The sequence below is a fragment of the Microcebus murinus genome, chromosome 28 (genome assembly GCF_040939455.1).
Source record: "Microcebus murinus isolate Inina chromosome 28, M.murinus_Inina_mat1.0, whole genome shotgun sequence".
NCBI lineage: Eukaryota > Metazoa > Chordata > Mammalia > Primates > Cheirogaleidae > Microcebus > Microcebus murinus.
This window is the reverse complement of record NC_134131.1, coordinates 15,022,341-15,036,283: the sequence shown is the minus strand read 5'-3', so window position 1 is coordinate 15,036,283 and position 13,943 is coordinate 15,022,341. Positions and strand designations below refer to the sequence as shown.

At 52.3% G+C, this 13,943-nt stretch overlaps 3 non-coding genes across 3 annotated transcripts; all 3 read right to left on the bottom strand.

Moving 5' to 3' along the window:
• Positions 1-1,328: 1,328 nt before the first annotated feature.
• On the bottom strand, positions 1,329-1,447 carry LOC142865040 (5S ribosomal RNA). Its single transcript, XR_012915341.1, has one exon. It is a non-coding gene; the product is annotated as a 5S ribosomal RNA (ribosomal RNA).
• A 2,491-nt stretch (positions 1,448-3,938) lies between these two features.
• On the bottom strand, positions 3,939-4,057 carry LOC142865039 (5S ribosomal RNA). The gene has a single exon (XR_012915340.1). It is a non-coding gene; the product is annotated as a 5S ribosomal RNA (ribosomal RNA).
• A 2,471-nt stretch (positions 4,058-6,528) lies between these two features.
• On the bottom strand, positions 6,529-6,647 carry LOC142865038 (5S ribosomal RNA). Its single transcript, XR_012915339.1, has one exon. It is a non-coding gene; the product is annotated as a 5S ribosomal RNA (ribosomal RNA).
• Between the last annotated feature and the right edge of the window lie 7,296 nt (positions 6,648-13,943).

Sequence of the window (13,943 nt, the reverse complement as noted above, 5' to 3'; positions counted from 1 at the left end):
AGTGGATTAATAAAACGTGGCGCGTGCACACCACGGAGTGCTATTCAGCTATGAGAAACGGCGGTGAGCGGGCACCTCCCGTGTTCTCCTGGCCGGAGCTGGAACCCGTTCCAGTAAGCCAAGTATCCCCAGAATGGACACAGGAGCACCACGTGCGCGTGCTCACCGGCAAATTGGTAGGAACCCATGGACACCTAAGTGGACGTAGAGGAATCACCTCCATCGGGTGGGGGGAGGTGATGGGCATACACACCCTTTAGGAATGGGGTGGGTGCGCACCGACTGGGGGATGGGCGCACTTGAAGCTCTGACCAGAGGGGGGAGGCGGGGAGAGGACAATGTACCTGACCTTAACATTGGTACCCCCACCAGAGGCTGCTAAGACAACAGGGGGGAGGGGGGCACGGGCAATACATGGAACCTTAATACTTGTACTCCCATAATCTGCTTGAAAAGAGAGAGAGAAAAGAATGCAATAATGGAGGTAAGAGGCATTTTTTTTTTTTTTTTTTGGAGACAGAGTCTCGCTTTGTTGCCCTGGCTAGAGTGAGTGCCATGGCGTCAGCCTAGCTCACAGCAACCTCAATCTCCTGGGCTCAAGCAATCCTGCTGCCTCAGCCTCCCAAGTAGCTGGGACTACAGGCATGCGCCACCATGCCCGGCTAATTTTCTTTTTTGTATATATATATATATCTATATATTAGTTGGCCAATTAATTTCTTTCTATTTATAGTAGAGATGGGGGTCTCCCTCTTGCTCAGGCTGGTTTCGAACTCCTGACCTCGAGCAATCCGCCCACCTCGGCCTCCCAGAGTGCTAGGATTACAGGCGTGAGCCAGCACGCCCGGCCAAGAGGCATTTTTTTTTTTAAAAAAATGACTCCGAAAAGAAAAGGAAAAGGAGGCCTGTCGAGCACGTCTGGGTGTGACTGTGCATCCCCCAACATCCGGTGCCACCACCAAAGATTCCTACGTGGAGCCCATAGAACGCCAAAATCAACGGGACGAGTTCTGGTCACAACTCCCTCAAAATGACATCCTGGCCTTCTTCTGCAACTCCCTCCCCTCTCAGACTCTCAAGGTTTCCTCCAGCGTGTCGGCTCCCACAGACCAGACCCTCGGTCTGAGACCCGACAGTCCAGATGCCACGCCTGCTGCCGGGTGGCGGCGGTGCTGCGGCTTGGGGCAAGAGGAGGCCCCACGGAGCGGGCTGGGGCGCCAGGCACCAGGCACCGTGGCGGGCGCTGAGGGCGGGGGTGCCCCCCACCCCCCACTGCCGCCGCGCTCTCCGAATGGGGACAGAACACGAGGCAAAAAAAAAAAAAAAAAAGCCTACGGCACCCGGTATTCCCAGGCGGTCTCCCATCCAAGTACTAACCAGGCCCGACCCTGCTTAGCTTCCGAGATCGGACGAGATCGGGCGCGTTCAGGGTGGTGTGGCCGTAGACGGCGGAGGGCGCCCCAGCCCCGCTCAAGAAGCCGAGCGTCTCTGCGCTTCCCCGCGCCTCCTCCCGCCCCAGGCCCCGCGCCCGCGCTGACCCACTCGGGGCCGGGCCGGGCTGGTTGAGTTCGCTGGCCGGGTCCCGAGGTCTCCACGGGGCTGGGGTGCGGGGCGTGGTGGGCTCGGCGGGGTGGGGGGCTGTCTTCACACACACACACACACACACACACACACACACACACACACACACACTCACACACTGACACACACCAGATGCGCCTCCAGCCTCCACGGCTGGACCCGCCAAGGCGGAGACCTCCAGCCGCCCTCCTCTCCTGGCCTCGCCTCCCTCACCTACCCGCCCCCAACCCAGTGCGCCGCTGCTGCCTGCGCATGCGCGGGCGGTCGCCTTTGGCCCCAGGGGCCGCCCTCCAGCACAACCCCTTTCAGCTGCGCCCCCGCCCTGCGTGTGGGCTGCCGCCTATCCGCCCCGGACCGGGGCCGGGGCACAGCGCATAGGGGAGGGGAGCGAGTGTAGGGGCGTCTCTCGGGATGTGTGCCATGGGTGGAGTGGTTTGGGGGGCGCTGAAGAAATCAGTCCCCTCCATCTCCTACCTCTGGAAACCCCCCAAGCCCTTGCAGAACTGCCGGCACCGCTACCGTGGGGGCCGGGACCCTACTCTGTGTCCTCCTGTGGCCCAGTCCAGGGGGCCTGGGCCTGGCCGGGGCTGGATTGGACCCCAACCACCCTGGGGTGTGGACTTGCTAAAAATGGGCGATGAGAGATTTGGTTCCAGCTTCATTGAGGGTCATTTCACTAACGAAGGCACCGTAAAGACGTTCCTGAGACGTTTGTGAGGGTGGCAACTGAAAGAGGATTTTAAAGCTGACAGAAGAGGCGAGGAAAGGCACAGGAGATTTCCACACCCAGCAAGGAAGCCTTTCCCGAAATGGAAGAAAGAAACAAGCAAACAAAAACACCGGTAGCCCGCCCGGATCAGAGTCTGCTCCTTAGAGAAAGTACCCTGACCAGGTTCACCCGTGGGTCGCGAGCTAGCGGCATTCAGAAGAGCCAGGCCCGCAGCCTACGCAGAAGACACCTGCGCTCGGGTGTCTGTGGCGGCACAATTCACAATTGCAAAGATGTGGAAGCGACCCGAGTGCCCATCGATCCACGAGTGGATTAATAAAACGTGGCGCGTGCACACCACGGAGTGCTATTCAGCTATGAGAAACGGCGGTGAGCGGGCACCTCCCGTGTTCTCCTGGCCGGAGCTGGAACCCGTTCCAGTAAGCCAAGTATCCCCAGAATGGACACAGGAGCACCACGTGCGCGTGCTCACCGGCAAATTGGTAGGAACCCATGGACACCTAAGTGGACGTAGAGGAATCACCTCCATCGGGTGGGGGGAGGTGATGGGCATACACACCCTTTAGGAATGGGGTGGGTGCGCACCGACTGGGGGATGGGCGCACTTGAAGCTCTGACCAGAGGGGGGAGGCGGGGAGAGGACAATGTACCTGACCTTAACATTGGTACCCCCACCAGAGGCTGCTAAGACAACAGGGGGGAGGGGGGCACGGGCAATACATGGAACCTTAATACTTGTACTCCCATAATCTGCTTGAAAAGAGAGAGAGAAAAGAATGCAATAATGGAGGTAAGAGGCATTTTTTTTTTTTTTTTTTGGAGACAGAGTCTCGCTTTGTTGCCCTGGCTAGAGTGAGTGCCATGGCGTCAGCCTAGCTCACAGCAACCTCAATCTCCTGGGCTCAAGCAATCCTGCTGCCTCAGCCTCCCAAGTAGCTGGGACTACAGGCATGCGCCACCATGCCCGGCTAATTTTCTTTTTTGTATATATATATATATCTATATATTAGTTGGCCAATTAATTTCTTTCTATTTATAGTAGAGATGGGGGTCTCCCTCTTGCTCAGGCTGGTTTCGAACTCCTGACCTCGAGCAATCCGCCCACCTCGGCCTCCCAGAGTGCTAGGATTACAGGCGTGAGCCAGCACGCCCGGCCAAGAGGCATTTTTTTTTTTAAAAAAATGACTCCGAAAAGAAAAGGAAAAGGAGGCCTGTCGAGCACGTCTGGGTGTGACTGTGCATCCCCCAACATCCGGTGCCACCACCAAAGATTCCTACGTGGAGCCCATAGAACGCCAAAATCAACGGGACGAGTTCTGGTCACAACTCCCTCAAAATGACATCCTGGCCTTCTTCTGCAACTCCCTCCCCTCTCAGACTCTCAAGGTTTCCTCCAGCGTGTCGGCTCCCACAGACCAGACCCTCGGTCTGAGACCCGACAGTCCAGATGCCACGCCTGCTGCCGGGTGGCGGCGGTGCTGCGGCTTGGGGCAAGAGGAGGCCCCACGGAGCGGGCTGGGGCGCCAGGCACCGTGGCGGGCGCTGAGGGCGGGGGTGCCCCCCACCCCCCACTGCCGCCGCGCTCTCCGAATGGGGACAGAACACGAGGCAAAAAAAAAAAAAAAAAAGCCTACGGCACCCGGTATTCCCAGGCGGTCTCCCATCCAAGTACTAACCAGGCCCGACCCTGCTTAGCTTCCGAGATCGGACGAGATCGGGCGCGTTCAGGGTGGTGTGGCCGTAGACGGCGGAGGGCGCCCCAGCCCCGCTCAAGAAGCCGAGCGTCTCTGCGCTTCCCCGCGCCTCCTCCCGCCCCAGGCCCCGCGCCCGCGCTGACCCACTCGGGGCCGGGCCGGGCTGGTTGAGTTCGCTGGCCGGGTCCCGAGGTCTCCACGGGGCTGGGGTGCGGGGCGTGGTGGGCTCGGCGGGGTGGGGGGCTGTCTTCACACACACACACACACACACACACACTCACACACTGACACACACCAGATGCGCCTCCAGCCTCCACGGCTGGACCCGCCAAGGCGGAGACCTCCAGCCGCCCTCCTCTCCTGGCCTCGCCTCCCTCACCTACCCGCCCCCAACCCAGTGCGCCGCTGCTGCCTGCGCATGCGCGGGCGGTCGCCTTTGGCCCCAGGGGCCGCCCTCCAGCACAACCCCTTTCAGCTGCGCCCCCGCCCTGCGTGTGGGCTGCCGCCTATCCGCCCCGGACCGGGGCCGGGGCACAGCGCATAGGGGAGGGGAGCGAGTGTAGGGGCGTCTCTCGGGATGTGTGCCATGGGTGGAGTGGTTTGGGGGGCGCTGAAGAAATCAGTCCCCTCCATCTCCTACCTCTGGAAACCCCCCAAGCCCTTGCAGAACTGCCGGCACCGCTACCGTGGGGGCCGGGACCCTACTCTGTGTCCTCCTGTGGCCCAGTCCAGGGGGCCTGGGCCTGGCCGGGGCTGGATTGGACCCCAACCACCCTGGGGTGTGGACTTGCTAAAAATGGGCGATGAGAGATTTGGTTCCAGCTTCATTGAGGGTCATTTCACTAACGAAGGCACCGTAAAGACGTTCCTGAGACGTTTGTGAGGGTGGCAACTGAAAGAGGATTTTAAAGCTGACAGAAGAGGCGAGGAAAGGCACAGGAGATTTCCACACCCAGCAAGGAAGCCTTTCCCGAAATGGAAGAAAGAAACAAGCAAACAAAAACACCGGTAGCCCGCCCGGATCAGAGTCTGCTCCTTAGAGAAAGTACCCTGACCAGGTTCACCCGTGGGTCGCGAGCTAGCGGCATTCAGAAGAGCCAGGCCCGCAGCCTACGCAGAAGACACCTGCGCTCGGGTGTCTGTGGCGGCACAATTCACAATTGCAAAGATGTGGAAGCGACCCGAGTGCCCATCGATCCACGAGTGGATTAATAAAACGTGGCGCGTGCACACCACGGAGTGCTATTCAGCTATGAGAAACGGCGGTGAGCGGGCACCTCCCGTGTTCTCCTGGCCGGAGCTGGAACCCGTTCCAGTAAGCCAAGTATCCCCAGAATGGACACAGGAGCACCACGTGCGCGTGCTCACCGGCAAATTGGTAGGAACCCATGGACACCTAAGTGGACGTAGAGGAATCACCTCCATCGGGTGGGGGGAGGTGATGGGCATACACACCCTTTAGGAATGGGGTGGGTGCGCACCGACTGGGGGATGGGCGCACTTGAAGCTCTGACCAGAGGGGGGAGGCGGGGAGAGGACAATGTACCTGACCTTAACATTGGTACCCCCACCAGAGGCTGCTAAGACAACAGGGGGGAGGGGGGCACGGGCAATACATGGAACCTTAATACTTGTACTCCCATAATCTGCTTGAAAAGAGAGAGAGAAAAGAATGCAATAATGGAGGTAAGAGGCATTTTTTTTTTTTTTTTTTGGAGACAGAGTCTCGCTTTGTTGCCCTGGCTAGAGTGAGTGCCATGGCGTCAGCCTAGCTCACAGCAACCTCAATCTCCTGGGCTCAAGCAATCCTGCTGCCTCAGCCTCCCAAGTAGCTGGGACTACAGGCATGCGCCACCATGCCCGGCTAATTTTCTTTTTTGTATATATATATATATCTATATATTAGTTGGCCAATTAATTTCTTTCTATTTATAGTAGAGATGGGGGTCTCCCTCTTGCTCAGGCTGGTTTCGAACTCCTGACCTCGAGCAATCCGCCCACCTCGGCCTCCCAGAGTGCTAGGATTACAGGCGTGAGCCAGCACGCCCGGCCAAGAGGCATTTTTTTTTTTAAAAAAATGACTCCGAAAAGAAAAGGAAAAGGAGGCCTGTCGAGCACGTCTGGGTGTGACTGTGCATCCCCCAACATCCGGTGCCACCACCAAAGATTCCTACGTGGAGCCCATAGAACGCCAAAATCAACGGGACGAGTTCTGGTCACAACTCCCTCAAAATGACATCCTGGCCTTCTTCTGCAACTCCCTCCCCTCTCAGACTCTCAAGGTTTCCTCCAGCGTGTCGGCTCCCACAGACCAGACCCTCGGTCTGAGACCCGACAGTCCAGATGCCACGCCTGCTGCCGGGTGGCGGCGGTGCTGCGGCTTGGGGCAAGAGGAGGCCCCACGGAGCGGGCTGGGGCGCCAGGCACCGTGGCGGGCGCTGAGGGCGGGGGTGCCCCCCACCCCCCACTGCCGCCGCGCTCTCCGAATGGGGACAGAACACGAGGCAAAAAAAAAAAAAAAAAAGCCTACGGCACCCGGTATTCCCAGGCGGTCTCCCATCCAAGTACTAACCAGGCCCGACCCTGCTTAGCTTCCGAGATCGGACGAGATCGGGCGCGTTCAGGGTGGTGTGGCCGTAGACGGCGGAGGGCGCCCCAGCCCCGCTCAAGAAGCCGAGCGTCTCTGCGCTTCCCCGCGCCTCCTCCCGCCCCAGGCCCCGCGCCCGCGCTGACCCACTCGGGGCCGGGCCGGGCTGGTTGAGTTCGCTGGCCGGGTCCCGAGGTCTCCACGGGGCTGGGGTGCGGGGCGTGGTGGGCTCGGCGGGGTGGGGGGCTGTCTTCACACACACACACACACACACACACACACACACTGACACACACCAGATGCGCCTCCAGCCTCCACGGCTGGACCCGCCAAGGCGGAGACCTCCAGCCGCCCTCCTCTCCTGGCCTCGCCTCCCTCACCTACCCGCCCCCAACCCAGTGCGCCGCTGCTGCCTGCGCATGCGCGGGCGGTCGCCTTTGGCCCCAGGGGCCGCCCTCCAGCACAACCCCTTTCAGCTGCGCCCCCGCCCTGCGTGTGGGCTGCCGCCTATCCGCCCCGGACCGGGGCCGGGGCACAGCGCATAGGGGAGGGGAGCGAGTGTAGGGGCGTCTCTCGGGATGTGTGCCATGGGTGGAGTGGTTTGGGGGGCGCTGAAGAAATCAGTCCCCTCCATCTCCTACCTCTGGAAACCCCCCAAGCCCTTGCAGAACTGCCGGCACCGCTACCGTGGGGGCCGGGACCCTACTCTGTGTCCTCCTGTGGCCCAGTCCAGGGGGCCTGGGCCTGGCCGGGGCTGGATTGGACCCCAACCACCCTGGGGTGTGGACTTGCTAAAAATGGGCGATGAGAGATTTGGTTCCAGCTTCATTGAGGGTCATTTCACTAACGAAGGCACCGTAAAGACGTTCCTGAGACGTTTGTGAGGGTGGCAACTGAAAGAGGATTTTAAAGCTGACAGAAGAGGCGAGGAAAGGCACAGGAGATTTCCACACCCAGCAAGGAAGCCTTTCCCGAAATGGAAGAAAGAAACAAGCAAACAAAAACACCGGTAGCCCGCCCGGATCAGAGTCTGCTCCTTAGAGAAAGTACCCTGACCAGGTTCACCCGTGGGTCGCGAGCTAGCGGCATTCAGAAGAGCCAGGCCCGCAGCCTACGCAGAAGACACCTGCGCTCGGGTGTCTGTGGCGGCACAATTCACAATTGCAAAGATGTGGAAGCGACCCGAGTGCCCATCGATCCACGAGTGGATTAATAAAACGTGGCGCGTGCACACCACGGAGTGCTATTCAGCTATGAGAAACGGCGGTGAGCGGGCACCTCCCGTGTTCTCCTGGCCGGAGCTGGAACCCGTTCCAGTAAGCCAAGTATCCCCAGAATGGACACAGGAGCACCACGTGCGCGTGCTCACCGGCAAATTGGTAGGAACCCATGGACACCTAAGTGGACGTAGAGGAATCACCTCCATCGGGTGGGGGGAGGTGATGGGCATACACACCCTTTAGGAATGGGGTGGGTGCGCACCGACTGGGGGATGGGCGCACTTGAAGCTCTGACCAGAGGGGGGAGGCGGGGAGAGGACAATGTACCTGACCTTAACATTGGTACCCCCACCAGAGGCTGCTAAGACAACAGGGGGGAGGGGGGCACGGGCAATACATGGAACCTTAATACTTGTACTCCCATAATCTGCTTGAAAAGAGAGAGAGAAAAGAATGCAATAATGGAGGTAAGAGGCATTTTTTTTTTTTTTTTTTTTGGAGACAGAGTCTCGCTTTGTTGCCCTGGCTAGAGTGAGTGCCATGGCGTCAGCCTAGCTCACAGCAACCTCAATCTCCTGGGCTCAAGCAATCCTGCTGCCTCAGCCTCCCAAGTAGCTGGGACTACAGGCATGCGCCACCATGCCCGGCTAATTTTCTTTTTTGTATATATATATATATCTATATATTAGTTGGCCAATTAATTTCTTTCTATTTATAGTAGAGATGGGGGTCTCCCTCTTGCTCAGGCTGGTTTCGAACTCCTGACCTCGAGCAATCCGCCCACCTCGGCCTCCCAGAGTGCTAGGATTACAGGCGTGAGCCAGCACGCCCGGCCAAGAGGCATTTTTTTTTTTTAAAAAAATGACTCCGAAAAGAAAAGGAAAAGGAGGCCTGTCGAGCACGTCTGGGTGTGACTGTGCATCCCCCAACATCCGGTGCCACCACCAAAGATTCCTACGTGGAGCCCATAGAACGCCAAAATCAACGGGACGAGTTCTGGTCACAACTCCCTCAAAATGACATCCTGGCCTTCTTCTGCAACTCCCTCCCCTCTCAGACTCTCAAGGTTTCCTCCAGCGTGTCGGCTCCCACAGACCAGACCCTCGGTCTGAGACCCGACAGTCCAGATGCCACGCCTGCTGCCGGGTGGCGGCGGTTCTGCGGCTTGGGACAAGAGGAGGCCCCACGGAGCGGGCTGGGGCGCCAGGCACCGTGGCGGGCGCTGACGGTGGGGGTGACCCTCTGGCCTGCTGCCGGGCTCCCAGAAAGGGGACAGAACAAGAGGCAGAAAGAAAAAAAAGCCTATGGCGCCGGCACCCGGTATTCCCAGGTGTGGAATTGGATATTACACAAATATCTTCCTAAGATAAATACTTAGAATAGGCCGGGCGCTGTGGCTCACGCCTGTAATCCTAGCTCTTGGGAGGCCGAGGCGGGCGGATTGCTCGAGGTCAGGAGTTCAAAACCAGCCTGAGCAAGAGCGAGACCCCGTCTCTACTATAAATAGAAAGAAATTAATTGGCCAACTGATATATATATAAAAAAAATTAGCCGGGCATGGTGGCGCATGCCTGTAGTCCCAGCTACTCGGGAGGCTGAGGCAGAAGGATCACTCAAGCCCAGGAGTTTGAGGTTGCTGTGAGCTAGGCTGACGCCACGGCACTCACTCTAGCCTGGACAACAAAGTGAGACTCTGTCTCAAAAAAAAAAAAAAAAAAAAAAAAAAAATACTTAGAATAACTGACAAAAAGGAGCCGTAATATGCATTACTTAACCTCTTGCTATTGTCTGAGAACTGAAACAGTATGCAGATCTAAGAAAACACCCCTAAGTTACAATGAGTTACATAATAAATATATTCCAAGGACACATATTTATAGAAACACAAACAAGTGAAAAAACTGTATAGGATCTAATCTTGCTTTTCTGAGAGAAAGGATGAAGGGTTTATAGTTGAAAGACACATTCGTAAAACAAACAAAATGTTCTCCCTCAGGAGTTGCACATGGCACCCCAACCCGAACGCTAGGTAAGAACCCTAACCCTAACCCCAGCTCTGCCCTTAACACTATAACTAACCCTAACCCTAACACAAAACCCTAACTCTAACCCTAAACCTAGTTCGAAACTCGAAACGCAACTCTAACACTGTAACAGAAGTACATGGAATATACGCTTGTTTTTCTCTGAAAGATAAACTGTCTCTTGTTTCCTATGATTGGCACAGAAGTAACAGTATATACTTTAATAAAGAAATTCCACTCAACCTCACTCACACAAAGAGCTAAGAAATTGCATTAACACAGTGGTTATTCACTGAGAAATGAAGTAGAGTGTAATGTCTCATACAAATCACGCATAAGGTACAATAAGTAATTACATAAATAACTTGCAAAGGTAAATATTTAGAGAGAGTAGAAAAGCCACAATAATCATTACAAAAACACTTCCTTTATTCTTAGATCTGAAGCAATGTATAGAGTTCTTACAAATGAACCCTGTAACAAAGGGTCACATCAGAATATTCCAAAGATACATATTTACAGTAATGTAAACACGAGACAAAGTGCATTAAATACAAAATGTCTTTCCATTGAAAGAGAAGCATTGTTTATACTTTCTGGTCACGTTCGTACCATAAAAAGAATGTTCTTTCTAAGGAAGTCCACAGGGAAACCTACATCTAACCCGAAGACTAGCTCAAAAACCCAACCCTAACTTTAGGTCTTCCTTAACATTAACACTAACTTTAAACATAACAAGAAACCCTAACTTTAACTGTAACCCTAGCATGAAACCCTAACTCTAACCCTATGTCCGAAGTAGATGGATTAACTCGCTTGCTTTTCTCTGAAAGATAGTTTCTAGTTTCCTGTGAATCCCACAGAAAAAACAGTATACATACTTTTATAAAGAAGTTGCAAATGCAAGCATTTAAAGTCACACAAAGAACTGAGAAAGAGCATTGATAACATGGTTGCTATTCACTGAGAGTGAATTGTAGAGTTTCATAGAAAATTGTAGAGTTTCATAGAAAACACGCATAAGGTATAATAAGCTATTACATAAATAACTTGTAAAGGAAAATATTTAGAGTGACTTACAATAAGAAGCCACATGTGCATTACTAAAACGCAGCCTTCACTCTGAAACTAAAGCAACGTGTAGACAAACAAGACAACACTGAGTTACAAGTTATAGCATCAGATATTATAAAAATAAGTACAGTTGCGTAAAGACGTGACAGAGTGCATTGATTACAAACTGTCTTTCTCTGACAACAGAAACACTGCTTATGCTCTATGGTCATATACGTACAACAAACACAATGTTCTTTCTAAGAACTGCCACCGGGAAACCTACCTCTAACCCTAAACCTAGCTCAAATCCATAACTCTAACTTTAGATCTGCTCTTAACCCAAACCCTAACTATAACCATAACAAGAAACCCTAACTCTAACCCTAACTCTAATCCAAACCCAAGCACGAAACCCTAACCTTAACGCTATGCCAAAGGTAGATTGAATATTCGCTTTCTTTTCTCTGCAAGATAAACAGTTTCTAGTGTTCTGTGAATCCCACAGAAGTAAAGTATATACATTCTTAAATAAGTTGCAAATGCAAGCATGTAAAGTCACACAAAGAACTGAGGAATTGCATTGATAACATAGTTACTTTTCTCTGAGAAATGAATCAGATTATAGGGTTTCATAGAAAACACGCTTAAGTTACAATGGGTTATTACATTAATACATTCCTCAGGTAAATATTTAGAGTGACTTAAAAAAAGAAGCCACAATATGCATTACTTAAACACTTCCTTTTCCCGGAGAAATGAAACAAAGAGTAGAGTTCTTAAAAAACAAACCAAAGGAACAATTAGTTATATCATAAAGGTATTCCAAAGATACATATTTAAAATTACTGAAATAAGTGACAATGTTAGGTTCCCCTTATAATCGTACAACACACGTAAGGTTCTTTCTTTTTTTTTTTTTTCTTTTACATAATCGGTAAGTACAGGTATAAGGTTCTTTCTAAGGATCTCCAAATAGAACCCTATTACCCCAGCTCAAAACCCTGAGCCTAACCCTAGCTCTGCCCTTCTAAACCTAATGCTAGCCTGAAAACCAAACGCTCAAACGATCTTAAAAGTCAATCCTGAAGGATAAACAGTGTTTCCATTTTCCTGTGAATCACACAGAAGTATACTTTCATAAAGAAGTTCCAAATGCAAACATTTAGAATGACTTATACAAGGAAGTGAGAAATTGAATTGATAACACAGTTGTTTATTTCTGAAAAATGAAGCGGTTTGTAGAGTTTCAAGAAAAACACGAATAAGGTCCAATAAGTTATTAAATAAATAACGTCTAATGGTTAATATTTACAGTGACTTAGACAAAGAAGCTACTATGTGCATTACTTACACACTTGCTATTGGAGAACAGAAGCAGAGTATACAGTTCTTAGACAACACCCCTAAGGTACAATGAGTTATGTAATAAATATATTCCAAGACGCATACAGTAACACAAAAAAGTCAAAAAAACACATTGATTACAAAAGTGATTTTCTCGGACAACGGATGCAGGGTTTATAGATTGGGGTCACATTCATACAATAAACATAATGTTCTTTGTCATGAGTTTCACATGGACCCATAACCTTAACCCAAGGTCAAAACACTAACTCTGAGCCCAGCTCTGCCCTTAAGTCTATCCCTAACCCTAACCCTAACACGCAACTGTAACTCTAACCCTAACCCTACTTCGAAACCTGAACCCGAACCCTAACACTATCCCAGAAGTACATTGAATATATACGTGCTTTTCTCTGAAAGATAAACTGTGTCTTGTTTCCTGTGAATCGCACAGAAGTAACACTATATTCTTTAAAAAAGATATTCCACTAAAGTCACGTACCCAAAAGACTGAGATATTGCACTGATAACACAGTTGGTATTCACTGAGAAACGAATCAGATTGTAGAGTTTAATACATCCCACGCATAATGTACAAAAAGTTATTACATAAATAACTTGCAAAGGTAAACAGAGTGACTTGCATAAAAGAAGCCACAATGTACATTACTAAAATGTCCCGACCCGCGGGACCTTCTGTTACTCTCGGGGGTCAAGGGGGACCTTGCCTGAAAGAGATGAGCGAGAGAAAGGAACGAGACTAAGCAAATGGTTGTCAAGGTCTACTTTACTTAGATTTTTTGCTGTTTTTTTTTTTTTTTTTTTTGAGACAGAGTCTCGCTTTGTTGCCCAGGCTAGAGTGAGTGCCATGGCATCAGCCTAGCTCACAGCAACCTCAAACTCCTGGCTCAAGCGATCCTCCTGCCTCAGCCTCCCGAGTAGCTGGGACTACAGGCATTCGCCACCATGCCCGGCTAATTTTTTCTATATATATTAGTTGGCCAATTAATTTCTTTCTATTTTATAGTAGAGACGGGGTCTCGCTCTTGCTCAGGCTGGTTTCGAACTCCTGACCTCGAGCAATCCGCCCACCTCGGCCTCCCAGAGAGCTAGGTTTTTGCTGGTTTTATAATCATACAGAAACAAGGAAGTATGAACAGAAAAATAGAGTGGGGGGATGATGAGGCTCAGGTTTGGGTCAATCAGCCCCAATTAGCATCTTATCGGCATCGAAGCTGTTTATAACTGATCACTCAACCTGAACTGGGTGGGGGTCGGGAACAATTGCAGGTAACACACCCTGGAGCAAACAATTGCAGGTAGCACACCCTGGAGCAAGCACGTCATGGAATGCATTCTTCTCGAAGCTATAGCTGGAGGGTTGGGTGCTTATTTTTGTCCTGGGAATTTTCCAGGGCGAGGCCCGTGCATAGGACAAGTCGTTGGGGTGTTGAGGGTCTTAGTCTCTAACATCTCCCCCTCTTTTTATTAATATGAGGGAGATTTACACAGGTTGGTGGAGAGCCTGTCTTAGGCTACGCGATGGGCTTCCGCGACCAGCACCCCAAACAAGATCGTGTGATCAGTGTGAAGGTGAGGCCTCTGTCTTAGGCTATGTAGGTGGCATCCAGCTCCGGCACTCCTGATTATGAAGTGTGCCCCCGGGCATGGACCTACAATATTCCCGTCATGGAGTTACCTCATGCT